Source organism: Manis javanica, chromosome 14, assembly GCF_040802235.1.
Source record: "Manis javanica isolate MJ-LG chromosome 14, MJ_LKY, whole genome shotgun sequence".
NCBI lineage: Eukaryota > Metazoa > Chordata > Mammalia > Pholidota > Manidae > Manis > Manis javanica.
Genome location: NC_133169.1, coordinates 62,405,433 through 62,432,721, shown reverse-complemented (window position 1 = coordinate 62,432,721; position 27,289 = coordinate 62,405,433). Strand labels below are relative to the sequence as shown.

At 44.1% G+C, this 27,289-nt stretch overlaps 1 protein-coding gene across 7 annotated transcripts in view; it reads left to right on the top strand.

Moving 5' to 3' along the window:
* LOC118972007 (uncharacterized) overlaps window positions 1-27,289 on the top strand; it is an 86,845-nt gene that overhangs the window by 51,592 nt on the left and 7,964 nt on the right. For 4 of the 7 annotated variants that reach the window (XR_012125268.1, XR_012125263.1, XR_012125262.1 and 1 more), the window contains 4 exons: window positions 1,894-3,385; window positions 20,326-20,548; window positions 26,102-26,182; window positions 26,773-26,941. The gene's annotated coding sequence lies outside the window, so the exon portion shown is untranslated. The remainder of the gene's footprint in view (window positions 1-1,893; window positions 3,386-20,325; window positions 20,549-26,101; window positions 26,183-26,772; window positions 26,942-27,289) is intronic. The other 3 variants (XR_012125265.1, XR_012125267.1, XR_012125266.1) reach the window with 3 other exon arrangements.

Here is a 27,289-nt window from a genome sequence, read left to right as displayed (position 1 = left end):
AACTAGTTCTACCATTGTGGAAAGCTATATGGAGTTTCCTCAAAAAACTAAAAATAGAAATATCATTTGACCTGGGAATCCCACTCCTAGAAATTTCTGGAAGAAAACAAGTTCTCAGATTCAAAAAGATATATGCACTTCTATGTTTATCGCAGCCCTATTTACAAGAGCCAAGATATGGTAGCAACCTAAGTATCCATCAGTAGATGAATGGATAAAGAAGAGGTGATACATATACACAATGGAATACTATTCAGCCATAAGAAAGAAACAAATCCTACTATTTGAAACAACGTGGATGGAGCTAGAAGATATTATGCTCAGTGAAATAAGCCAGGTGGAAAAGACAACTATCAAAAGACTTCCCTCATTTGTGGAGTAGTAGAACAACAAAGCTAAACTGAAGGAACAAAATAGAAGCAGACTCACAGACTCCAAGAAGGGACTAATGGTTACCAAAGGGGAGGGGAGAGGGAGGGCAGGTGGGGAGGGAGGGAGAAGTGGATTGAGGGATATCATGATTAGTGCACATGGTGTGTGGGGGGTTACGTGGAAGACAGTATAGCACAGAGAAGACAAGCAGGGACTCTGTGGCACCTTACTACACTGATGGGACAGTGACTGCAATGGGGTATGGTGGGGGACTCGACAATAAGGGTGAATGTAGTCACCACATTGTTTTTCTTGTGAAACCTTCATAAGATTGTATTTCAACAATACCTTAATAAAAAAATTGTAATTTCTTAAACTATTTCTATCAGTAATTGGATTTGACATACTTTCTGTAGGAAAGACACATGTAGCACTCACATGAAATGCATAATTTCTTATTAGACCTTTTCATAATTTCTAATTATCTAGTTTTATCCTACCTATTCAACCTTGTTGATCTGTTTCCCCTGATAGAACATTATTTATACTATTGCTTCTTTGGCCTCTGTTGAACGTACAATTTGTTTTTTTAAATTATTAATATTTGTTATATTAATGACTGGACATATGCTAAGTAAGATATAATCCTGTTTGAGCTACAAACAATATAACAAATTTTAAGCAAGTGAAAAAATTCTAGCACCTTGTTTTATTTAGATCCTCACTGTTGGCCCTAATTATGCTGCTAAATCTCAATATTGAAAATAAAGGTGGTTTTTAACATTGCAGGCTGATGATGATGTCAGGCAATTGTTATCATTCCATCTAGGATTACTGACAAGAGGTTATTATTCATGATTGCTTAATTTAAGCACTATTAGAATTAACAAAATTTTTATCATCCAAATAGCAAAAACTGGAGCAAATCCATTTAAAATTGAGTTCTATTCTGATAAAGATATATAAAGCATATAAATCACCACATAGTCAAACATACATCATTAACAACCTCCCCCAAATGTGAAAAAAAACTAGGTCACCCAACAATAAATTAAGGACTAAGCCCTTGAGCATTTTAAGAATTTCTTCCTTTCATATTTTTCTGTTCAAGTCTTGTGTAAATGGCTCAGTGAAAATGACCCTTGGATTCCTCAGCTTTTTAAAGCAATTCCTTTATTAGACTCTGACTTTACCATTGATCTTGATCTCTTCATTCTAGGGCCTATGCAGTCTCTAGCATTCTTTTTTCTACTTCCAGCAGTAATGTCCTTCAGTCCAGCAATCATTTCTTGAGTTTAGTAATAGAAACTGGCTTCCCTGTTTTTCACCTTTGCTATGTCCTGAAACACAGCTGGTTCCAGAGAGGGGTCTTTCTATACTGGTTCACCCTGGAAATCAATATGACTAGTCAAACTTCAACCTAACTTTGGTCTCCCCAACACCCTAATTAGTTTGTGAATCCTCACCTCAAGATGATACATACCCCTCTGCCTAACCTTGTTCACTTCGTATTTCTCCTAGGAAAAAGAAAACTACTAAGGAACAGTAACATTTCAATTTGGTTGAAGTGAATCAAGGAAAAGAGAGGAAGAATGTAGTTGACTAGCCTACATGCAACATTTGATGTCTATGGAAAAATAGTATCTGTCTTTACTTACTCCCTGACCAACTGATCAACTGAACAGGATTAAAACCCCAGCGAGGCAAACTTTTTTCCAAAGTTGGTACTTATCTTCTAAAGCATTAAAGCAAAACAAACAAATCAAACAAAAAGCCCAGAAAACTCCTTGGTCAATTTTTCAAGCATGCTGAAAACAACTTCATTTTTAAAAGTGATAAAGACTATAAAGTATTTAACTTGCCTCTCCTACACCTGTACCCTAAAATAAGCAAATAATTGAAAAGGAAAGTTTCTCTATGGAAGTAGGATAACTCCTAAATGAAAAACTAATGACTAATTAAAATGTCACCATTTAGGAACCATTAAGAACTTAACAGAGCTAGACAATAATCAAAATAGGTACTGATGTCCAAGAATGTGTCAAATATTCATGCCTTCCCATGGAGGTACACAGTACTACCAAGTGTTTTATTTTTTAAAAATCAGAATCCTACTTAGCTTCCAGATCTAAGTATCAAATTACAGGAAATATAGGGGTCAGGGGACAATAGTAAACATTTTAAAAACTGAAAATATCTATAACATAAAATACACCTTGTTTAAAAGTATAATTAATACTGATTCTGACAGCATAAAGAAACTCTATACGTATTCATTCACTTCCTTTCTTTCAGGAATTACACCCCTGTGCTATTCTATTGTCCAATGTGTGAAAATTATGTATGAATTACATATGAATTCCCATACATTTCATATAGTTTTCTGATTGCTTACTGCAAAAAGTTATCCCAGATCCTGTTAGTCTCTCAAGGCTGAAAGATTAATCCCCTGCTGAAAGGAAAGGAGCTACACATAGCAGCAATTCACCGGAGAGTTCCACTTTATGAGGGAAAGGTGCTGGGTTATATAGGAAGGGGCATGAATTGATTGAGGTGTCACTTCTACGGGGCTAGTGGCTGTTGGCTAGGTGCTGGGATTGGGAGGGGGGCGAGAGGTGATTGGGCTTCAGGTGGCGCCGGCGGGAACTGAGGACCCCGAAGAGAAGCCAGAAGTTTGCCATCTTACTGGTGGGGACCCTTCATTCCCCCCTTTCTCCTCTATGGGTTTGTGGACGTTGCTTTCTCTCTGGCTGCTTCCTGCTGAACAGGGGCGGAGAAGGGAGTGAGGGCTTGAGGATTGGGAGGAAAGGGTTGATAGGACTCCCCGCAGTAAGGACGAGTAGATGTGGACTTCTTCAGGTTTGGAAATCAATGAAGGTTCCCTGTAACCATAGGTTGAGGACCTGTTGATTCCAATGGTGACAAGAGGATATGGGTGTCAGGAGCCAGGCGTCTGCGGCCATTGTTTACAGGAACAGTTTCCAGTGGAGAGAGGGGTCCATCTCAGCATGTGGTGAGTAGGTCACCTGAGGGTGAGGGATCTTCTGTGGCCAGAAGCTGGTAGTTCCTGAGTAAAAGCTGGTTGAAAGCTTGATTAGAGATTTTTCCGACTTGGGATTTGATGAACTTTATTATACAGGGTAAGAAGAGACAGGCTAGAAGAATGATTATTATGGGGCCTGCAATGGGCCAGAGCTAGGTGAGGAGGGGGTTTGTTAGTATTGAAGAGAATGGGTTGGAATTGGAAGCAGAGTGGAGGCTGGAGGCAAGGTCGGTGAGTTTGGTAATGTTAGTTTCTACAATGCCGGAATAGCAGCACTCTTCCCAGAGGAAGACGCAGGTGCCGCCCTTCTTGGCTGTAAGCATATCTAGGGCCCACCGGTTTTGAAGGGTGACTTTAGCTAGCAAAGTGACCTGTCTTTGGAGAGAGGCTAGAGAATCGGCAGTGGATGTCAGGGCTCCCTCAAGTTTGGCATTGAGATCTCTAACTGCCTATAGAGAGTGACCCAAGGCTTCTCCCGATAACCCTGCCCCAATGGCTGAGGTGATCAAAGAGCTACTGACCATGATGGGAAGGAAAGCAGCTCTTTTTGTGCATGAGGGCAAGGGAGGTTGGAGCTCAAGGAATTCTGCCATGCTGTAAAGTGTTAACTGTGGGATTAGGGTGACGAGAATGCAGGGTGTATCGGAGTTGAGAGGCAGTCAGTTGAAAAGACTACCATTACACCAAAAGAAGGGTCCCGGTTGCGTAAAAGTCTTAGAGCCGGAGGTAGGGGTGTAGATAGAGAGGCAGTGAAGTGCACTGGAGTGGGGGTGGAGTTGGGCCTACACAGTGGTGGATGGTGAGATTATCTGCGTATTCTGGTTCCCATAGGGGTATGTCTGCCAGGGGGCAGAGGGGTTGTCTTTCTGCATGGAAGGAGTAGTTGGAAATATTAAGGGGCATGGCAGCCAGCAGTGGGCGCTGTAGTGATGCACACAAGAAATAATTGGCTGTGTTAAGGGTGTGGTTGAGAAAGATGGTGGTGTCCTGAATGAGCTGTAATGAAGAGTAGGAGAAATGGGAAGAGTGGTGGAGATAAGAAGATGAAGAGGCGCCGTCAAGAGTTTGGATAATGACTTTTTCGGAATGTCTGATATCTGATGCAACTTGAGAGATCTGGGAATGAGAGGGAACATACTTTTGAGAGATATGAAGGGTACCGTGGGGGGTCGAGGACCCCCCCCCCATAGTAAACTGAGGCTGTGACTCTGGCAGCTCATCAAGAGTCCCAGGGATCTGGGATTCATAAGGAGAATGAGCCGTTGGGATATTTCATGAAAAGGTTGAAGGAGTAATACTGTGGGTACTGGAAGTTACTCATGTAGTGAATTGCACAAGACCAGTAGGGACATCTCTTGTAGGTGTCTGGCTATCGCCTGCAATAGGCTTGTTTTTGGTCATAGAGGAAGCAGAGGTAGGGAGAATAAGGGTAGCTGCTAGTGAACACTTCGTTGGAGGGAGGAAAGTGGAGGTATAAAGGCTCAGAGCAGCTTTTCAGAGGGCAGTGTGGTGTGGCAATGAGGGCAGTAACTTTTGTTTGATGCTGTGTGTAAGTCTCTCTGACTTTGAATCGCCATACAAAGGAGGCTGGGGTGGCAGGGAAGACAATAAGAATGAGGAAAAAAGCAAGAGAGCAGTAAAGGAGGAAAAAGTCATGATTCGGGTATGGATGGCAAAGGGGTTGAATGGGATTTTGGAGGAAAGAGGACAGTAAGGTGAGGAGTCTGGAGGGAGGGAGAGTCTGTAAACTTTTGTAGATTAAGAGATCTTTTAGGTGGTGTGGGGACTGAATGGTAAGGGGCGCCCTGAATGTCAGTTTATGAGCTTCTTTCTGCAAGAGCTGTCTAGCGGCTAATGCTCGTAGGCAGGGGGCAGATCCCTGAACTGTGGGGTCTAATTGCTTGGAGAGATAAGCTACTGGGGCAAAGGATGGGCCATAATATTGGCTTAGGACTCCTAGAGCTTGACTGGACTTCTCATGAATGTATAATGAGAAGGGCTTCGACAAATCAGGAAGATGGAGAGCTGGGGCTTCTACAAGGGCTTGACGGAGTTTAATGAAGGAGTGGCGGGGTGAGGAGGATAATGGTTTTTTAGGGGGGCTCTTGCTGAGGTCGTATAGGGGTCTTGCCAACAGGGAGCAGGGAGAAGTTAGGGATCTATGCTCTAAAATATCTAGCTAGGCTTAGAAAGGAAAGGATTTCTGTCTTGGTTTTGGGAATGGGCAGGTCAGAGAGGAGCTATTTTCTGTCTAAGGTAATGGACTTTCTTTGTTGAGATAGAAGGAATCTGAGGTAAGTGACAGAAGGGGAAGAGATTTGAGCTTTGACGGGGGATACTCGGTAACTTCTGGAAGCTAGAAGGTTAAGTAGGGAGGCAGTGTCAAGTTGAGACTGTTCCCACGAGAGACTGCAGAGTAGAAGATTGTCTATGTATTATAAGGTGGACTTGGAGTGATCATGATGAAACTGTTTGAGGTCCTGAGCTAGGACCTGTCTAAAAATATGGGGACTATCTCGGAAGCGTTGTGGCAAAACTGTCCAAGTGAGCTGTTTAGAATGTATTGTGTGTGGGCCTGTCCAGGTGAAGATTAAATAAATCTTGGGAGCAGGGGCTTAGAGGGATAGAAAAATGGGTCCTTGAGATCTAGGACTGAGAAGTGGGAAGCCGAGGCAGGGATCTGCGATAAAAGGCTGTATGGATTTGGAACTAAGGGATGGATAGGGACAACGGCTATGTTGATGAGGCGAAGGTCTTGGACAAGGCGGAAAGATCTGTTGGTTTTTTTAACAGCTAATATGGGGGTATTAAATGGGGAGTGAGTGGGTCTGAGCTAATTTTTAAGAGATATTGAATGATGGGTTGGAGGCCTATGAGGGCTGAAGTGGTTAGGGGGTATTGGGCCTGACAGATATACTGAGAGGGGTCACATAATTTGGTAAAGGCAGGGGGACATAGGGCCATGGAGGGGCTTGTAATGTGCCAAACTTTGGCATTTACAGGGTGTATGAGGGCGGAACTGGAGCTTTTATTGCGTAGAGGGGGGTCGTCGGTTATGAGGGCCATCAGAAAGGGAGTACTGGAGGCTGTGGGAGTGGATATAGTTATGGAAACGTGGAGGAGGGAAAGGATGTCTCCTCCTAGTAAAGGGATGGGACACTGGGGTATAACCAGGAAGGAGTGGGAGAAAGGTATGGGACTGTCTAAGATTGTGCATAAAAGGGGGGGGGTTAATGGGAAAATCAGTTTACCTCCTACCCCGACTATAGGAGTAATAGCTGGCATGGTAGGGCCCTGGTATTCTAACAAGACTGAGAAGGTGGCTCCTGTATCTAGGAGGAAGGAGATGGGGCGACCGTCTACTGTTAAAGTAACCCTGGGCTCCTGTTTGGTGATGGAAATGGTCAGACGAGAAGCCCCGGGGCCCCATCAATCTTCTTCTGCCAGGCCCACTACGGCGGGCTTAGGATGGGGGTTGTTCGTCCAGCCTCCCCTTCAGGTGGTTGGGCAATTAGACCCCCAGTGGCCCTTTTTGTGGCATCTGGGGCATGGGGTGGTAGGAGATCTGGGGGAGGGGCACGCCCTTGACCAATGTCCCTCTTTTCCACACTTGAAACAAGCTCTTGGGGGGGGGCTTGTTTGTAGAGGGGCGCCCAGGTTGTGGTTTTATCAGCTGGGCCAACATTTGGAAATTGGCATGATCAGCCTTTTGTTTATGGCGTTCTTTCTCCTCTTCCTGCTTATGGAAGACTTTAAAGGCAACTGTTAGGATCTCAGTCTGTGGGGAAGCGGGGCCCTGTTCTAACTTTTTGAGTTTAGCTTTAATGTTGGGGTAGCCTTGAGCTAGGAAGTATGTCATAAGGACATGTCTTCCTTCAGGTGTTTCTGGGTCCAGGCTGGTATACTGTAATAGGGCTTGAGTGAGTCTGTCTAAGAACTCGGAGGGGGTTTCATCTCTCTTTTGAATTATGTCTTGGAGCTTTTGAAAATTGACTACAAGCTGCCTTTTTCAGACCTGCTATTAAACAGGAGGCAAAAATATCTCGAGAGCGGAGACTCATGGCGGTGTTATAATCTCAGTGTGGGTCTTGTTCAGGGACAGCAGTGGGGCCAGGGGGATAGGTGGGGTCAGTCTTGTGGGTTTCGGTAGCGGGCGTTTGGGCGAAGTCCCAAACTCGTCTACGCTCTTCAGGGAGGAGAGTATTGGCCAGGAGCATGAAAATGTCATGATGTGTGAGGCTGTAAGACTGGAGGGTCCATTGAAACTCCCTGATGTATGTCGCGGGATCAGTGGAAAAGGAACTTAGGCGTTTCTCTAGTTGGGCTAAATCTCCTAAGGAGAAAGGGATGTGAACACGCACGATGCCTTCAGATCTTGCTACCTCCCGGAGGGGGGCGATAATTTTGGGAGGCTCTCGGGACTGAGTCTGAGGGGGACTGAAGGGTTCTGGCTCAGTCTGTGGGGGAGTGACGTGGTCTAGCTGTGCCTATTCAAGCAGGTCCTGAAGTGCGGAAGGGGGTCAAAGAAAATAAAGATAGAATCAGACCCACGTGTTGCCAGCCTGCAGCCCAGCTGCTTACTTCTGCCGCTCTAGTTGGGCTTGAACTCATGACTCTGAATTAAGAGTCCCATGCTCTACTAACTGAGCTGCAGCAGGGCTCTAGTTAATTGCTTATGGATGCGTAAACAGAATATTCTTTGTTCTCCATTCCTGCCACATCCACAAGTGGGGGAAGGGCATATTTAGAAGCAGGGGCAGTGTTTCTACACATCTTCAAGGTCTCCCTATTTTCAGAGTGAGGAGTCTTGGCAAGATATGTTTTTGTGGACAGATAACTTCTAAGGACTGCACCAGTTGTTCTCTAGCTTGTGCTTTCCCATGCTGCATTTAGACATGGAGGAAGGTGCTTTCCCATTCTCCCTACAAACATGTGAGAAGACAAAGGCGGTCCCTAACAGGGGAGAAACAGGTGATGAGGGCAAAGACGGAGGAGGCTCCTGGGACCTAGTTAAAGGGGGGCTGAAAGGCTCAGGCTTAATCTGCAGGGAATGAAGGTGGAGGAGGTGAGATGGGGGAGGCGATGGTTGGGGAGGAAAGGAGAAGGGCTGTTGTAGGAGAAGAAGGGGAAGGGAGTGGAGGCTTCTGCGGGGGCAGCGGCTTGCAGGCTAGGAGAACTTGGGAGGGGGCAGGGAGAGGAGGAGGCGGAAAGCTTCGATATAGGGAATCTCCTTCCATTTTTTCAGGTGCTGGCAGTAGTTAAAAAGATCGTGAGTGATGTTAGGATCAAGAGTTCCCCCTGCGGGCCATTGGTTGTTATTGTCTAGGGGGTATGTCGGCCAATCTTGGGAGCAATATTTATGGAGAAGTTTTGGTTTTATATCAGGCGTCAGGGAGAGGGTAGGCAGATGCTTAAGCAGGCATTCAAGAGGTGAACTTTCAGGGAGGGATGAGGAGCCTCCCATGGCTAAAGGACAGAGAAGGAGACAAACAGGGGAAGACGAACGGAGATCTTCGGACTGGAAGCAGACCGCAAGGAGACAAAGCACGTCCCCGATGATCCTTGGTGGTCTGCAGAAACTCGTATACGAGTCGGAATTTCTTGGGAAGTGTGGGTTGTCACCCAGACTTCCCTAAGAAGGCAGAGAGCCGGAGTCACGAGGTACCTAGCACTAGGCATTTTCAGCGGACGGAGCAGAAGGAGGAGGGGAAAAGGGAGCGTTCTCATCCACAAAGGAGTCACCTCGTTTATTGCTTTTGGGGGGGGATGCCTGAGAGTCGGCCGCAGGCATGAAGGCCTGAGGCTGGGATTTATGACTGTCGGAGGAGGGGCCTGAGTGTCTGCCGCAGCCATAAAGGCTTGAGGCGGGGATTTATGGCTGTTGGAGGAGGGGCCTGAGGGTCCACCGCAGCCGTGAAGGCCTGAGGCGGGGAACATTCCCTCCTCATCCCCGAGCGTCAGGGCCTTGCCGGACGATCACGGTCAATGGCACTGCGATAGCTCGGAGAAGAGTGGCTCACTCCGGGGGGAAAACTTACCTAAAGGCCAGAGAGGAGTGGTGAGTGTGATGAGCTCGCGCCGGAAAAAGAGGACGAGGGCAAGCTGCTGCTGGTGTCGGGGGGAAGACGGGGCCCAGTTGGGGTGTCCCGTCTCCCGGGTTTCGGCACCAATGAAAGGAAAGGAGCGACACACAGCAGCAATTCACCGGAGAGTTCCGCTTTATGAGGGAAAGGTGCTGGGTTATATAGGAAGGGGCATGAATTGATTGATGTGTCACTTCTACGGGGCTGGTGGCTGTTGACTAGGTGCTGGGATTGGGAGGGGGGCGAGAGGTGATTGGGCTTCAGGTGGTGCCGGCGGGAACTGAGGACCCCGAAGAGAAGCCAGAAGTTTGCCATCTTACTGGTGGGGACCCTTCACCTGCCTTTTTAAATATATTTTGAAACAACATTTGGTGAATCAAGATCTAGGATGCTGCCCAGCTGTAGAACACAAATATATTAAGTATATTTTTAATGACAGTTACAGAATAAAGAACAAGAAAAATGAACATTTACTCTAAAGATGTTGACAATGTTTTCCATGAAATTATGGTTTCAGGGAGAAGGACCCACTAATGTGTTTCTTTGCTATCTTAGTGTCAGCATTAATTATATTTCTAAACAGCAGGATATATATTATGGACACGTTGAGCATAAAATTACTGTATTTTTCCATGTATATTAGCACTATAATCTTGGCTCATCATTAAAAAAAACACAGGACCTTGTGGCATCCATTTTGTCTATTAACCATCAATCTATTCTCATCTTATTTTGGGACCTGCCCTTCTTTTCCTTTGTCTCATTTATTTTCTGCTTTATCCTAAAATAATTTGTATATTTGTAAACTTCAAAACAGCTCCGCTTTATGTGTGATTCAAAACTGTTTTCATCTGTCCTGCATTGAATATATGCAAGGTTTCCACTCACATAAAAAAATCAAATTTCAGGGTCTAAGCCTCTTTGTAGAGGCTTACAATTATCCTGGGTCATCAAAGAGAGGGTCGCCTTTAAGAGGATGTATTGTCTGGAGATGGGAGACTAAGACAGTCAAATCTTAATTGAAATCGAACATTCCATAGGCAAAAACTGGCTTTTGTTAACCAAGAAACTCAGTTTTATGAAACTTTGGCAGAGATTCTCAATTTCTCCAGCACATTCTCTTTTGCCCCATGGTTCTCTCAGCTCCTTTTCCGCTCTGCCCATTCACTCTACCCAGTTTATCCAAGCAAGAAAATTAACATTGCCTGTGTATATTACAAGATTTCTGAATTCTGCTTTGACCAGTGGCTATTTTTTCTCCCTCTTCTTTTCCCCTCTCTCCCCCTTCCCTTCTTTCTTCTTTTTGTTCCTGTTTGTTTGTTTACTTAAAACTTTCTGCAGCCTTTACATATATGTTTGGTAATTCCTGTCCTTTTGGCTGGGGAAGGGAAAAAGCTCTTAGGATTCAGGTGGAAGTATTGGGGGAGATGGGGAAAGGAGGCAGATATTCTTGTTTTTATATTATGTAAGTTTGATGTCTAACATTATCTCACCATACTGCACTGAGTTCCTTTGGATAGATACTTATGCAGGAAAGAAAGTGATAAATGGGTAGGTAAATCAAGGGAATAATATCTTTTAATATGGCTACCATTATCATCATATCAGAGAAAATTAGGTTCACCCTAATGATACAGAAAATCCGTATTTACCATGGCTGAAACACACAATTTTTGTTTTTTACTTCTCTGTATTCAAGCCAAAGCCCAGACTTGGTATGACAAGTTCAACAAAATAATCAGGGACCCAAAGTCCTTCCAAATTTTGAGTTCACCATTACTTTATGAGGCCTTCATCTGTATGTTATCAAATATGGCTAGAGCTCCTGCCATTATTTCAACATTCCAGCCAGTAGAAAGTAGGAAGAGCAGCAGGCACGTTCACGTCAACATAAGCTGTATTTACCACTGACATTTATGTCCCTTTGGTCAGAAATTGGTAAGGTGGCCAACCTATCTGTAAATGAGGCTGAAACAGAATATATTCTGGGTAGATGAATATATTTTTAGCTCTCTCCGCTTTAAACTTCAATAATTTTACAATATCAGAAGAGGAAAATGGGTAGTAGGAGAAACTCTCAATCTCTGTCACAGTTATTGTAGAATTATCAATCTAGGATATTTTACACTAAACAGAGTCTGAAACTACATAAATCAATATTTCAAAGGCTAAAATAAAAAACAAGTGAGACCAACTAGAGATAAGGGACGGAGGAAGGGAACAATGAGTAAAAAGAGGCTGGTTGTGCAGCAGCTAATTCAGTGCATGCTGAATCCCTGAAGGGCCCACTTCGATGTCTTACTGGACCAGATTTTGTCTTCTAACCAGGAGAAGCAGAAAAGGCAAGTAGGGAACACCTTAAATTATCCTTGACCATTATTTCTTTAAGATTAAATAGAACATAATGATGGTAAGTGGAAACCTGCTATTTCTTCATAGAAGAAAACTGAGGTAGACCTCTAAAGCATTTGCAGCATGTTAGGGGAGCCTTTTGTACCTTTTATCTTATGGAATTAAGATAGTCTATGTAGAGCATCCATTCACTCCCATAGTTTTACAGGTAAGGAACCTGAGGTTCAGAAAGACGAAGTGACTTACCCAGGGCCACAGAGCTAATAAAATTTAATATTAGTACTAGATATAGAAGCATTCTTTTCCTATTTCATGTAAATATACTCTTGGCAGCATCCCCTTGTTCATCAAATTTTAGCTTCCTAAGTCTTGGAAAGGTTTCGGCACATCAGTTTAGAATTGTTATTTTCAGATTGATGTAGCATCAATTTTAAAACGCCAGTATAACCTAGAGTCATTTTATATTAGCTAACATCTGTGTTTTTATGAGGATTCATTTGATCCACTGCTCAACCCCTTTTCACCCATACTGATGCAGCGTTTATTCATCTTCTACTATTATTAATAATCTTGGATATTAAGAAAGTCTGTTATTTCCTATTCAAAATATTCTGGACTTAACCAATTCCACCCTTCACAGTTACATAACTCTAGGGCACAAAATTCACACTGCAGTCTAGCCATGTTGTTCTGCTCTTGGACATAAACAATCTCACCGAACATTAAGATTAAACAATGGTAACTCTATGATGATGACTAAATAAGACAAAAAAGGTGATGATTATGAAACCCACAAAATACCAACATTCACCTCTTTCAGCTAAAATGAGTTTCTGCTTCTTTACCAATTACAGCTTTATCCTCCTCTAGCCAGCCCTGCTACACAGAGATGCCCAATCATAGATTTGCCTGCTGATAGCACCTAACCTAGATCTAGCTCCTGTTCCTTTAGATCCTTTCCAAAATTATTCAGACTAAACCCAAATCCTAAATGAGTTTTCTAACATCCTTGTAGTGAGATTCCCTACATTTCACTATGTAATGCACTCTCCTTCACTGAAACCAGTAATAAACCCAACTTGTTAAGTAGATGTACTGGTGGTCTTTAGGTCACTGACGTAGCAATGGGCCTAATACTTGACAGTATAATCTTGAAGTGCCTTTGGGTACATGAGAGATTTGGGAAACCCAGTTTTGGATATTAGATAAAAAGGAAGGATGGAATATATATATAAAACATACACACACATATTACAGCTTATGTATGTGTATGTATATACACATACACAAGTTATCAATTTTTATGCCAATATTTGACAAACTAGTATACACAATTTCAATAGATTTAATAAATGCACCATGATGTGATGTTTCAGAAATTGGAAAAGGATTAAATATCATTGAGAGGGTTTTTCACTTCAGAACTATGATAGGATTTACTTTATGACTGTTACTTTACATTATGAATCATACAGAAAATTCTAAGTGTATTTCATTATAGAACAAAATAATAATTTTGATTATTATAGTGGATTTGATTATATGTATTTTTCTATCCAGACTTATTGCTGTGAAGTATTGTACAGAACATAATTTGGGAAATATTTCAAAAGAAAGTTGAAACATTAGGGGTAGATGGAATCCCTCAGAAAATAAGCATGTACCAGAGCAAAAAAAAACAAAAAAACTTACAATGCGAATAGTTCCATTTTAATTGGTCACACAGTTCTCAATATTCTATCATTTTTAGAGATCCTATTTTCTCTCTGTGCCTCAGCTTCTTTGTATCCCTCTTCTCATTTCTATTCCATTTACTCTCTCCTTGACCGTACCTAATCTGCTTTTAATACCCTCCATTGTGCTCAATTGGATCTCCAACCAGCATTCCTGAGTTCTTGAATATCTTTCAGTACCTCCATGAGCATATTAATGATTTTTATTTGAACTCCCTTTCAAGAAGATTCATAAGGTCAATGTCATTTAAGTCTTGCTCAGTTGTATTAATAATTTTACTCTGAACCAGGTTCCTTTGGCGTTCCATATTTGTATATGGCACCATCAGAGTCCAGAAGCTCTACTCTCTGGAGCTGCTCAGCCCCTGAGGCAATGTCGGGGGTCACAGGGGAGTGGTATTGGTGCCTGGGGGAGGAAAGAGCTGTTTCCTGCTTCCCAGGCGCTATGCCTGTCACCACTGCCTGAACCAGTGGGCCAAGCACCCTGAATGTCTGTTGGTACCTGGTCACTGCTTCTGGGCCCCCTTGTGGACAGAGCTGGGTAATGTATATGGTTGTGCTGACCTATGTTGGCACACTTACTGGAACTCTGTGTGTGTTTATGTTAAGCTGAACAGGAGTTGATGCAGATGTCTGTGATGCTAACTCACTACCACAGCGTTTCTTTTAGGTTTCCTTTCTTGCTTATCTGTAACTTTTCTCTTGAGAGTAAAAAATCTGGTTTCTACACTCCCATCTACTTAGTTGTTTAACCTGTGTATGTGTAAAGCAATTTCAAAACTTTTAACCTCTACATGTTTGAAATAAATTTACTAACTTGAGGCTAGTGTCTCTGCAGTGTGAAGCTCCTTTTTATCTTTCGCCATACAGATTTGTTTTTTGTGCAGTATTTTCTCCTGCTCTAATGCAGCTCCTTATGACTCTGAGGGCCTACACTGTGTCCAGCAGTCTTTACAAGCTGATTACCTTTGTCATTTTCTGAGGCTACTAAGATGAATTCTGTCTTGGGAAATTACAATAATCACCTAGTAAGCAACAAGGTCGCTAAGATGAACTTTCTGGTGTAAGGTGTGTGATTTCTCTTTTTTAAATTACCAAATATAAAGTTTCTATATTTACAATTTTATGGACCACACCATACTGTATACTCTGTGTGCCAGCTGAGCATGAGAGAGCACAGCAGCCTGAGGGGCAACCAGATCCCTTCAGTTTCTGAATAAGTTCTCTCAAGCATACTTTCCTCCATTTTTAGGTTTCTTTTGTCAATGAATTAGTTTCCTATTTTTTAGTTTTTGTTGTTTATACTTTTACTTGACTTGTTTATACTAAAATCACAACTTAAAAATTTGTTGTATTTGTTCAAATACAGAAAAATTACATGCACATTTATGGTACTTAACAGTGGACTCATGGACATCTTTTTTTAGTCTTCTATAAGCCAAAATTGTCTTGAGGTCTGTATTTTGTATTGGAGGTATTGTGATTTCTAATATCTTAAAGTAAAAATCCTTTTAATTCTATGTTCGAGTTTGCTTAGAGTTCTATTTGTTTTCCAGCCCAGGAAATAGTTTAAAATAGCTATCTATGCTAATTGCAAGGTAAAATCGAGCCGAAATAACCAGGCGAGGAGGCTACAAAGGAGACAAAAGTTTAATAGGGCGCAATCCCGTGCGATGTTTGCCAGTCTGGTTAGTCACAGGCCAAAGAAGTTGCACCCAGTAGGGTAGGCAGCGAGTTTTTAAAGGAGGTAGGGGAAGCCAGAGCTTACTTAGATTTACAGCAGCGCGAAGATTGGCTAGCCTAAGGCACCTTTTCCTGGTTGGGAGTGGGCAGTAGCTGGGGATTTTGGCGCGTCATCAGGCCGGTGTCCGACGTGTTCACTCCTCCCTCTGGTGCCTCCAGCCTTACATTCCAGCCTTTTGGTTATAATGGGCGCCGACTCGATCTGGCTACTTCCAGCTGAGGAGGGGCGGTGTGGGTAGGGTTGAGGCTGGTGGGAGGCCAGAGGCAGCTTGGAGGGAAGGGGCGAGTACTGATGTACCCACATGGTCTTGTGCACTTCTACTGTCCGACCTATCAGTGGCCGAAGGTTCTAGCAGATATGTTGTCATCGTCTCTCAGGACAGATACATCTAGCATGATCACCCAGGCTTTGCCCCGTCCAATACTGTTGTCCAGACGATGAGAGACAGACTGAGGTTTGTCCATAGCCTGGACAAAAGAATGGAAAGACGAGCATTGGGTGGGACAAGGGGGTATCTTTCTTAGGAGTGAGAAGTAAGGTAGGTAGGAGAGGTGTCCAGGGGAACCTACGATAAGAGTATAAGGGTTAGAGATGACTGGGTGAAGAGAGACTACAGCCTCATTGATTATCCGTAGGTCTTGAACAAGCTGGTAGGCCCTCAATGGCTTCTTGACTGGAAGGATTGGAGTGTTACAGGGAGAATTAGTTGGTACCAGAAGCCTTGGGGAAAGAAGATGGTTAATGATAGGTTGGATGCCCTTGAGATGGGCTTGGGAAATAGGAAATGGGGTCTAGAAGGAGAAGAGGATGGGTCCTTGACACAGATGGGACTGGAGCATGATGGCTCGACACTACAGGAGTAGAGGTGTCTCAGACTATCGGGTTAACACCGGTCGACGGTATAGGAGGGTCTGTGGAGGCCTCAGGGCTACAACTTATATTGGCTAAGATGATCAGTGAGCTTGGTTGGGGATGACTAAGAGGCAGGGAGATAGAGGCACCAAGCTTGGAGAGAAGATCCCTCCCTAACAAAGGGATGGAACAGGATGGGATGACTAGAAATGAGTGGGTAAGAGGATGGCTCTCAAAGGTGCAGGCTACCGGACCTGTCTCTAGAGGCTTAGAGGGGATTCCCATGACACTCACGACCGAGACCTGGGAAGGATGTAAATGCCCGTGATAGGAAGGTAAAACAGATTAGGTAGCCCCCATGCCTGAAGGGCATCAAAAGGAGCCGTGGGAGAGGAAATTCCAGGACTCCAAGGAAGGGATACCAGGTGTCCATGGCTCCGTGATAGGTGGAAATGGGCTCAATTTACCCAAACACTCCAAAGAGCTGAAAAATCCATTGGGAACACTCGCAGAGCAGCTGCCCTAGGATTGCCTAGTGCCTGTCCATGATCAGAGCCCCTCTCTAGGAGAGGCAGCTAAGAGCTCCAGCAGGGAAGGGCCCCTCAGTCCCAGACCCTATAAGCAAAACAGTCCCAGAGAGAGTCCCAGACCCTATAAGCAAAACAGTCCCAGAGAGAGTCCCAGAGAGAGTCCCAGACCCTATAAGCAAAACAGTCCCAGAGAGTCCCAGACCCTATAAGCAAAACAGCCCCAATGTATGCAGTGTGGGACATGTTTTGCAAGCAAGAAGCTACTTAATAGTCACCTGAAAATTCATTCAGGAGAGCTCGCTCATACATGCCTTGAATTTGGGAAAGGATTCCGCTATAAGGCAGACCTCATAAGGCATTATCAGGTTCACACAAAGGAGATAGACTTACCCGCTACCCACAGCATGGCCCTGGGCTCAGCAAGGGTGATAGGGCTGTTCAAGTCCAGGCAGCTTCACTCTTGAGTAAGTTCAGCAGGTTCAGAGGGGAGTCCCTCAGGGGGACCTGCCTCCCACGAGACTCTGTCGTGGGGGGATGACCTTCCCCAATCAGGCACTCTACTTTCCAATGACCTCTCTTACTGCAATCTGGGCAGGGTTTGGTCGGCTTATGGGTCAGGCTGGGGCATCTCTTTGCCCAGTGGCATTCTTGGCTGCACTGGAGGCTCACGAGCTCCGGTCCAATCTTTGCTGTGATGAGACCCCTGTCTTGCCGGCCACAGGGCTGCCGCAAAGGCTCAAGTTCGGGACACTGTCCTCCTCTCATGTTCTCTCTCCATCACAGGTATTAAAGACTTTAAAGGCCATGGTTACCAGGTCACGGAGTGGAGTTTGGGGTCCCTCTTCTGCCTTTTTAACTTATGTCTCATGTAACTAATACTTGTTATGGTGAAATCTAGTTCTTTACTAGTTTAGGAGTAATGAAACAGTGACTATAAATGACAAAAGAGTTACAAATGACAATGGTTAAAGATCTGATGAGAGCTTACTGTAAGACAGTTGACATAAGGAAATTCGGATATTTCTGTAACACAAAACACTCAGTAACAAAGTTTAGCATCATTCCCTTTGACAGTGCTTTCTAGGTAATTAAGCAGGTAATTTTATATCAGATAAATAAGCCAAATTGGCCAAATACTTTCTCTAATGAGAAAAAAAAAAGCCAAATTGGCCAAATACTTTCTCTAATGAGAAAAAAAAGCCAAATTGGCCAAATACTTTCTCTAATGAGAAAAAATTCCTCTGATACGTTCCAGGGGCTCTCTGGAAAATATCAGAGTTAACTAGAGGTAAAAGCACCTTTTTGAATTTGATTTTGGGAAGCTGTTAAAGTTTCTTAAGGCATTTGTCTAAATAGAATCATAAGTCACTATGAAACAATACTTATCTATTTAACTAGAATGACAATAAAAGATTTTAAAGGCAAATACAGAAGGTTACAGTTATTAGCAAAGCTTAGCTTTTGGTCCTTTTCATATTAAGATCTCATTATCTTAAATACTCAACCATTTGAGACTTTAAGCATGAGAAACTGCTTTGATAGAACAATTAGAGAACCTTTTGCAATCTTTCAATATTAAGAGCAGACTAACAGTTAAGAAAACTTTGTCTTTTTAACTGAAAACAAAATTATAATTTTGCTGTGTACTTGATACCAAGACTCATTTGCTTTAATTTTATGTAGCATGACCACATTAAATTCTTCCACAAGCTTTCTACAACTTTCCTTTTACATTCAGTGTTCTCCATCTTTAAATAAATAGCTGTACTTTAGAACAATTACCTTCTTTTACCCTCAACAAAATGAATTTCTATTCTTTATACTTTCTCTTATTAAAACATACATCTTTTTTTAACAAGTAGAGATGTTTTCTTCTTTAAGTAGCTTTAATTAGACCTTAAAACCATTAGGAACTTTAATTTTCAGTGAACACTGAGAAGTGGGCTATTGTAAACCATTGTACAAGCATTCTTTAGGCTAACAAATTCATGAACACACTTTATAATTCCTGAAACCATGTGCTTTACAGCATAATCTCTAAGCACAAAATACGTCTACTTAGCAAAACTTCAAGATTCTAGGTCACCACAAAAATATTCAGGCTGCAGGCAGGAACACACACTGCAATACACAATCACTAAGATGTTCACTTGCTACGCCAAGCCCACCCACTCCCAACAACCACACCAGACCACCTACAAAATGGTGGGTGTGGGAAGGGGTGTAGGGTCGGGAGAGAAAGGAGGTTGGTCTGTGCTAGGAGGAGTCTTGTCGGTAGCTTCCAGAACCAGAGGGGGGGGTGCCTGTTCCGGTGGGGAAAGAGGGCGGTAAAGGCGGAGAGGGGGAGGGTGTGGTGCAGCCACCAGAAGAGAGGAGCAGGAAGACAGCATGGTTGAGAATGTAGGACTTTAAGATGGCAGCGACACATGTGAGGGCAAAGAACTTAAAGATGGCAGCAATGCGGGGGAGGGGGAGGGGATCGCAAGCTGAGAGAGGCTGGAGACCAAGGTCCTCTGGTGGATCTGAAAAGGAGGAAGGACTAGGCAGAGGAAGAGGCTGACAATCTTTAACTGGAGATCAGGCCAGTAGAACCTGGGTCGTTGAACACTTAAAGGTCTAGGCAGGAGCGCAATGTCCAAAAAGCCTGGACACATGGGACTTCAGACTACTTCTCAGTTCAGCGACAGAAATTAGTTAAGTTGGTGAGGAGGCTAAAATCAAAAGTTCCCTCCGAGGGCCAGTGAGATTGATTGTCTAGAGGATACTGGGGCCAAGTTTGAGAACAGAGTCGGACCAGCTTCCATTTATGGATCTCCTCTACTATATCTAGGGTCGCCAGATTGAATATAAGACACCGCAGAGGGTCTGAGCCTCCAATTTAGAGGACTGGTTCTCCATGTCTGTTATTACCCATTTCCCAGAGCCCCTAAACTGGCCAGTTCAGCATCCCAAGCTCACTCAGGTTAAGAGGAGACAGGGAAGTGCCCGGCACTTCCCCGGAGATATGGAAGCCTGGGTGAGGACGTCTCTTCTATCTCGGGACCAGAACAGGCTTAATGCCTGGAGAATCTGTATGTCGCTACGATTTCGAGCCAGACGGAGACGGGACTGGGAAAACAGACGGGGGGAAAGGAGGGACTCACTGAATCGCTGTCAGAGGTGCTGAGAGTAGGTCCCAGATCAGGGAAGGAGGGATGGGAACTGCCGGTGGCCGGCTGGAGCTCCACACCTTATCTCCCTCCTGGGTTTCGGCACCAGCTGTGAGGTAAAATCAAGCCGAAATAACCAGGTGAGGAGGCTACAAAGGAGACAAAAGTATAATAGGACGCAATCCTGGGCAATGTTCGCCAGTCTGGTTAGTCACAGGCCGGAGAAATCGTGCCCAGCAGGGCAGGCAGCGAGTTTCTAAAAAGAAGGTAGGGGGAGCGAGAGCTTAGATTTACAGCAGCGGGAGGATTGGCTAGCCTAAGGCACCTTATCCAGGTTGAGAGGGGGCAGTAACTGGGGATTTTGGCACGTCATCAGGCCGGTGTCCGACATGCTCACTCCTCCCTCTGGTGCCTCCAGCCTTACACTAATGTTCCTAGAAAGTCAATGTGTTCCCTTGAATCTGAAGTCTAGAGCATCTTTGGAGAGGATTCAAGAGTTGGAGGACTTGCTTGCCAAAGAAAGAGACCACTTTCAGGACACGCTGTCTGACAGAGAGGGAGATGGCGGAAATAAGAGACCAGATGCAGCAGCAGCAGCTGAATGACTTATGAGCAGCTTCTTGATGTAACGTTAGCCTTGGACACCAACATCAGTGCTTACAGAAAACTTCTGGAGGGTGATGAGGAGAGGTAAGTAACTTTGGTGTCACCCTACCGCAGTCTGCTTTTTGCCCTTACTTTTTTTATGTAAAGAAAAGTAAATAGGTCGGGCCTGGCCGGAAACCAGGGTGCGTGTTCGAGCACGCGCCCAGACGCCACCTCCCTACCCCGGCGACCCGCGGGGCTTCCACGCGGGAGAACCCTTCTGGATCTCGGGATCCCGGGCCCAAAGCCGGGCATGTTCCTCTTCCACAGCCACATTGGCGCACCTCAGCCGGTCCTGCTAGGTATCCCGGATCGGGAAAGGTGTACCCAAGTCCTGCCATCACGGCAACTCGAGCCCCCTCCGCGACCCCTCTACCCCACTAAGAAACACTCGATCCCTTCACCTTCCCGGAGACGGACACCCTGCCCCTTCCGAAGGGCGTGGGCACTGACCCCGTCCTCCCGCTCTGGCTGCAGCCCCAGCCCCTCGGGAGAGCTCACGCGGCCGCCTGGCGAGCACTCACTTGAGGAGCAGCTGGTCGTGCTCGGCTTTGATCTTGCCCAGGTCGATCTGCAGCTTGGTGCGCTCGCGTCCCGTGTCGTCCAGGGCGCCGCACGCGTCGGCCAGCTCGGTCTCGTACAGCGCCTTGAGGCCGGTGAGCTCGCGGCCGCGCACCTCCTCCCGCTCCTGTCACCTGTAGCTGCAGCGCGCTGTTCTCCGTCTCCAGGCAGCGCGCCTGGTCAATGTACACGGCCAGCCGGTCATTGAGATCGCGCAGCTCCTTCTCCTGCAGCAGCGACAGCCGCGTAGGGCTCAGCGGCGTGGCAGGGCAGCTGGCACGGCTGCTCGCCCGCGGCGGCACGGGGGTCGCGGTCGCCATGGCGGGCGGCGGGGCGATCGGCGGCGGAGAATGAGCAGGGGACGCTGCAGGAGCGAAGCCAGGACCGAAGGCACACACCGGCGACCAGCGCGCTAGGAGAGGCCGACGTGGGGAGGAAGCAGCACCTGCGATGGCGGGAGAGAGGTTACAGCACAAAGGGCAAAAGGGGAGGACTATGAACCGATCAGTCGTAAAATGCCCTTTGTAAGGAAACACGCGCACACACACTCGGGAAGACCGCAGAGAGGGTTACCGGGAATGCCGAGCAGAGTCCGCGGGCGCCGCCGCCCCCGCCGCCGCCGAGTCTCCCGGCCGCAGCACTTTGCTTCCTCTCAGGCCGTGGGGCGCGGCGGGCAGGGAGAGGGGCCCATGGGGAGGAGGAGGAGGCAGCTCAGACCACCGCAACCGCTCCCCAATATGGCCAGGGAGCTCTGCGTCCCCACCTGACCGTCATCAGCCAATGGGGAGCAGGCGGCGCGCCCGAGCAGCCTGGGGGCGGGGCCTGTGAATTCAAAATTCTACCCCGGAGCAACCGTCGGCCGGCCGCGTGGGGCTGGGCGTGGCGGGGGAAGCGCTGAGGGCGGTCGGGAGGGGCCACTCGGGCTGCTCGCCCGCCCTGCCACCCTGGACCCGGCGCGCGGGAACCCCTGCAGGGGGCGGGCCGGCGGCTGGCGGGAAGGAGCCCGGAGACTTTCGGGGCGGGCCCGCGCCGCCGCCCACGCCCGGCAGTTCAGGGAAATTCAAATGTAAACGGCCCCGGCAGCCACCCGTTAGAACTCGCGGAGGCCGGGATGACCTCGGCGTTGTAACCTTACACCCGCCGGGCGGAGCGGCGTCGGAGAACGGTCTGGAGGCCCGGCCGCTGTGGTTACGTAATCGGCGCTGTTGTCCAAGCCTTTTTTTTCCTCTCAGATGGAAACTGGTGTTGTCAGAGCACCTCCTCCCTGCCAAATTGACGTGCTCGGGTCTTCAAACCGACAGATAAAGACCCCAGAAAAAGCAGAAGCCCTGTCATTAAATCATTTGCTACCAGTGCTGGTGGTCGGTCCATGATTTCTGTATTTTTTAACAATTTAGGGCCTTATAAAATCAAAACCACCTCACAATTGATATTATTAAAATGTCACTGAAGTAAATAGCACAAGCTGTTGTCATCCTTCACTAAAATACGATGCAGCCAAACCTGAAGTAGTGAAAATTTAGGTAGAAATGACTTTTTCCTTTTAAAAAGGACCAACTAAATTGTAATTGGCAACTATTCCTAATAGAATGTCCATTAATCCCCTTGAAAAGTTTTTAACTTTTAGGCTGACATTTGTTGGGATTAGCTAAGTGCCCTGCACTGGGTTTTTCGTGGGTTATCCATCCACACAGCCGCTCTGTGAGAGGAGAATTGAATTATTTCCATTTGAAAATTCATCCTTTTTATAAATGAATTTCCTTAAGGCTGCCTAGCTGGGACAGGACTGCCCTTGAACCCAGACGGTTTCAAATGTCTGCAAAGCCTCACCCTTAACTATAACCTAAAAAGGCACCTCACAACACTTTAGGAACTTGTCTGTAATGACAGGTTAGTTACCTTAATAGTGGCAAAAATGAGACCAAGATGTTCTTTAAATATTAATCAAGTCATGTACATAAACATTACTGAAAATCACGGGGCTGCTGCTCCTCTGTGAGCTTTGGGCACTCTGAGTGATGATAGTGTCCTTATTAATGGTTCTACTTCCAGCCCTGTTATGTAGAATGCCGTAAGGAGATTAGTCTTTTCCCCAGCTGAAACCTCTGCAGGGATTTGCATGTTTTTAAAAAATGTTTAAATAGAAACCCTTAAAGGTTTAGGATAACTGAAAAGTCATAGCCAAATGTGGACAAACATACATAAAAATAAATTCTGCTTCACAGTACCAGGTACTGAAAAGGAGGCATGAACAACGTAGTATAGGTACCCCAAGGACCAGACAGGCCTCTGCATCCTAGAGGAGTCAACTGCTTGGAGTCAGATGATCTGTGAGCTGGGCTTCGAAGAATGTCAACCTCCAGGGACTGGCAAATGGATCCAGTACTTTGTGGAGGCCTGTAAATGGCAATCCACAGCCCCAGGGGAGAATTAAAGGGAAACCCCAGATGGAATCCCTAGTCTCCTTACGGCAGGTTTATTTCAAACCACATTGTGTAGGGAATGTTTTAAACTAGGAAATAGGGAAGTCTGGGAAGAGGATTCTAGTCAATCTTAACTTTAGGCCTGGCTTTCACTAGTCAAGAAAAATGGAAAATTGAGGAAATTGCCATAGAATTAAAACAAGTAATTATTTAAGCCAAACCATAACAGTTATGCCTTGCCAAAAGCAAAACAAAAATAGAAAACCAATTGAGTCAGAAATTTTATTCAGTAGCTCCTGCATGCAAGGAAGTACACTGCATCCTATGAAAGATTTTTTAAAGTATGAAATGTGGTTCATTCTCTCAATAAAGATACTGAGTATGGAATATATTTGTGTGAAAATGAAATGTATACATGTGGATAAATAAGTTAATCAATCAAGTCATGCATGATAAAGGCCCAAAGGAGTAACATTTGATCACTGGGACTGCTAAAATTTAGAGAATGAAGAAATCTCTTGAGGCCAGGACAAGAGAGGACATCATGGAAAAAGAGGATTTGAACTCGACATTAAAATAGGGGAAACTTATCTCAGTAAGTGACTTGATTTACAAAAAATTAGCCTTACACACAAGTTTTTCAGAGACAGAACTATTCAATAAAATGAGATGACTGTATGCTCTGTAAATGCTTCTACTTGTTTATGTTGAGAATGCATATTAGAAACTGGGCAAGAAGCATCTGGAATTTGGACACCCACATACCTGCAATTTAACGTTACCAAAAAGATTCTGTTAAAGTCCCTGAAGAGAGACAGAAGACATTGAAAAGTAAATAGGGACCTCTCTGGTTTACTAAAATATATTGAGTAATAAAGCAACTGAAACTTTCATATATTGCTGATGGGAGTGTTAAAATGGTAACAACCACTTCAGAAAGTGTTTGTTCTTTATAAAGCTAAAAATTCACCTACCCTCTAGTCCAGCAATTCTACTCCCCAAACAAATGAAAGCATTTCTACTAAAAGACTTGTACAAGAAGTTCAGAGTAGCTTTATTCATAAGAGCCCAAACTAGAAACAGTCCAAATGCCCATCAACAGAAGAGACAAATAAATCATGGTATATGTACTATTAGATAATTAAAAAGAATGAACTACAGATACATGCATCAACATGTATGAATTTCATGAGCATTATGTGCAGCAATAGAAAGAGTACATTTTATATGATTCAGCTATAGGAAATTCAAGAACAAGTAAGTGTAATCTATGTGAAAGAAATCGGAACTGGTTGTTAAGGAACTTTCTGGAATGATAGCGTTATGGGTACTTGAATAAATACAGTTATCAGAGCTCATGAAATTGTACACAAGATCTGATCATTTCACTTTATGTAGATCTTATCACAAACAAATAAATGAAAACATTCTGGTCTCTTCTAGATTAGCTTTAAAAACTCACAAAATATACTTTGAAACTTCTTTATTTTCTGTAAGTAGATAAAGTTTCCACCTTATTTATTGCCTGACCTCTAAAGTTTTCTGTGGACTCTTCATTTTTCACGCCCATGCTATAAAACCTGTGTAATTTTTTTAGGTGTTAGAAATCATATACAGCCTTAATATATTTTTTTTAAACTGGGCTTGATCAGATTTAAAAGATGTATTTGAGGTGTTAAGGGTGAAACCCAATGACAAAAGCTGCTGCCATTTTTGTCTTGGGAAGACTGGAATGTGAACACTACAAACTAAGCACCTAATAAAAAAGAAAGAAATCTAAAACAATAGTTTCTACCTATGAAATTGTTTTTCACTAATACTTTCATTTTATTTTATCAGATTATGTATTTGGGCACTGAGCCTTCTGTTGTTCAGGTACAAATACTGATCTCTCTTAATCCAGGGACCTAAAATCTTTCAATAACATAGCAAGTTTCTAAACAACTGAAGACGTGTCACAAGCTTAACTCAAAAAGCAGAATGGAGATGAAGAGGAGAAAAGGGGAGTTAGCAGAAGGTGAAGTAACATTGTGACCGATAAAGGATATTTAATATATAATTTTATATTTTGTATTCGGAAAGCAAAAAAATTACCTATGGCTTTAGTAATACATATTTAAAAGTTTGACTAAATCTCCTGAACCAGAGAGGCTTTGTAAAGGCTGTGATTCTCGACTGGACATGGTGGGGAAAGACAGAGAGCCTCCTGTTCCTAAGGGGCTTTACAGATTTTGGGGGCAAATGAGAATTTTGGGTTTATCAGAAGAGATCATGGATGATAAAGTAATAAGACACTGCCATGGAGAACACAGAGAAAATACAGCACATTGTTCCTGCCCCTGGTCTCACGGGAGCTCTTGAGCTACCCCCAGAACCATCTAAGTGTGTATACAATTACATACCAGAAGTAACTAGATCAGACAAGCCGTGATAGCCGTGACTGCAGAAAAGTCTCATCATTGTGACATTTGCTTGAAAAAATCACCCTGTAGTAACTTGAATCAACTGTTTCACAAGATTTTCAAAAACCCGTTGTCATTTAAAAGAAATTGCTTTCATTTCTCTAATCTTAACCTCTCAGGTTTTTTTTCATTTACTGTGTGCTTCCTTTAAGGAATTTCAGTTGGGTTGATCTCAAAGTAAGAGATGGAGAAAAGAGGCCTCAGTTGTCAGAGGAGAAAGGAAAGTCACAGAGGTGAGTCCTACATTTTTACTTTTAAAAGTCAAGTTTCACCGCAAAATAATTAAGATTTCGTTCCTCCTATGAGCCCCTGTGGCTTTATCCTCTAAAGCAGTCATTTGAAAGTTAGTATATTGCTATTTGGTCTATCATTTCAGCTGAATCTTAAGATTCTTCAAGGTAGCAGAATGTCCCAGGCAGACACTGTAGATGGTGAAATGCTCTCACTTTTCTGTCCACAGGCCCTCATATTTAAGTAGAGCGATAGACAACCACAGACAACTTAAGTACCCTGACCCTTCACCCATCAGTCATTTCTCATAACGAGTCTCCCTTAACTAAGAGATACTTCTACATACTTCGTTTGAGCAAAGCCTGCTGGTAGACATGAGTCAAGAGATACTTTTTAAAATTCTCAAAACTATTACTTAAAAGACCTTGTAAGAATTCCATTTGAAAAACTTACTATTTTAAATTACCCTTGTGTGAAAATAAGAGTCTGAACTGTAATGTTTATCTTAGTGACTATTGTTGATAAAATAGAACTAAATACAGTAAATAACATGTAAGACCTTTTCTCTTTAAATAATAACAGCCTATTTCAGTTTCAGGTTTACTATGTCATCTCAAATGCTTGCAGCAAACTTGATTATGATTACTGATAAAGGCACAAGAGGAAATCAACCATTTGATTAAAGATGCATATTTAAAAAATTGAGTGTGGCATGCTAAGCAATGAGAACGAGAACCATAGATACATCACTTGCACCACAGGTATATCAGATGCCCCAATGTGGTTAACATCAGACATGTTGATTGATCTAAAAGATGTTCATCCAATAGGATACATACCAAATACAAGAATAAGACACACATATCACATATTAGCAAGCACAGTGTGAATGACAAGGTTTGGAAATTTGGTAGAAGCGGATTACAGAATTGCATTGTAGGATCAGATTTTATACTCTTGTAGATCACCAGCAATACACTATTTCCCTTCCTATTTTTTTTAAAGCTCAAAAAATGATTTGAAGTTGATGATCTTGGTGTCTGATCTATGTCTGCCACTGGGACTGGAAATGAGAAAAAGCATGAAGAATACTTTAAACATGGAGTGTG